Raw genomic sequence first — 1,770 nt, 5'->3', positions numbered from 1 at the left:
AACAAAGCAATAGGGTTGAGCGGTTTGACCAAAAATGTATATGAAGGTATTTTCTGAAATTCTGCCTTCATGCATAATGATGTGTTCACAACATTTTGTACTGATTGAGAGAGGAATGCAGTAGATTGACTAAGGATGGACTATTTTACTGTGATGATGCGTAAATATTGTAGAATGATCCCACACTAGTAGTAAACGGGTTTGCATGGCCCCGTGCCTGCTGATGTAGAAATCCGGGGACATTTACAGCGAATAAAAAAAAAATTAAATGTTATAGTTAAATCTTTAATGTTATAAATGTTATAGATGAAATCAAGAAGCAGGACATTTTCACACGTATCTGTTCATATTTAAACGCATTTGAACCGCTATGTCTGTAATGTCAATAGCAGCATTTTTCTTTCTCATTCATAAAAAGCTAAAATCGGGGACACTCTCGGGGGCCGCTATAGCTGGGGGACAGGTCAACCTGTCTTGGGGCTATCCTCAGAAATCGGGGACGTCTGGTAACCCTAAAAAACAAAAACAAAAAAAACAACAGAGCACCTTTTTTTTGGCACAAGTCCTCTTCCCGCTTCTTTTTTAGGACCTTTCCATCTTCCCCACTCCTCACCGTGATGCAGTCGCACCATGTGTGTTTAGTGTGAACCAGTGTCTCGTGGTGCAGCGTTCCAAACGCTGTGTAATTAAATACACCAGTATGCTGGTACGTTAAAATTCATATCATAACGGAAGAAATACCGGTATAGCCAACTGATTAACCTGAACATACGCAGAGCACACCAGGAGCATCAGTAAAAAGTATTGCTTTTATGGGGTTTGCACTAGTGCTGAAAAAAATCTGGCGATGTGCAGCCAGGCCTTGACAAATCACAGCTTCACTAAACACCTGGATACACATGGCCACTGCTCGATCCCCCTCATCAGTAATCCGGTCCTGTTTTCAGCTATTCAGAGTTTATCAGTGAAGTTTGTACCAAAGTTGGAACTGTCAGTCGCTCGGTTAAGTGCCTGTGACTCAGCTCGGAGCAGAGCAGAGCGACAGCCTCACTCGCTCTCCTCTAATCTTGACATTCCTCATTCCTCACTCCCTATAATAAATCTTGTGTACGGTTTATTACATACAGTATTTTATCTGTCAGATCGCTGTATAGCTGTTATCGGCTGGTGTACACCAAAGCAGCGGAATTGGAGTTGTGACCTTTCAGCTATGTTCACCGTCAAAGGAAAGACTCACAATTACACCAGATTGGTGTAATACGGAGCCTAAATGGCAAAAGATCCAGACAGAGAGGATTATGATAATATGTGCTAATTTTGTGTTAAATCTTATTCTGAGGACTGAGGATCTCCAGTGTCTCAGTGTCAACTCAGAGCTGATTTATGCAGCAATATTTATCTATGTGTCTCTGTTTTTTCCAACCCTTCCCCTAAGCTAGTCTTCCAACTCTCCTAATTTGCAGTGATATTTATAAATATATAAACCTGGGTGGCTGTGTGGCTGTGATGCAATTAATGCAGAATCTGAAGTCGGAGTAAACACGGCAATCGGATGAGAGTGACTGTACTCGCAATCAAAGTTTGCACAATGGCACTAACATATGTGGAATGCTAATTTTATTTACATTAAATCCACCCACATTTCCTCTTTAATTATGCCCAGAGGTTATTCTGTTTAATCCAAAGTTGCCTGTCCTCCAAGAGTTCATCCCTCATCTGTAAGAGACCTGCATAAACAAATAGCATGACTTATGATCCCCCTCCACTCTG

This window comes from Mugil cephalus, chromosome 5 (assembly GCF_022458985.1).
Source record: "Mugil cephalus isolate CIBA_MC_2020 chromosome 5, CIBA_Mcephalus_1.1, whole genome shotgun sequence".
In the NCBI taxonomy this organism is placed as follows: Eukaryota; Metazoa; Chordata; class Actinopteri; order Mugiliformes; family Mugilidae; genus Mugil; species Mugil cephalus.
Note: the sequence above shows the minus strand (reverse complement) of the source record.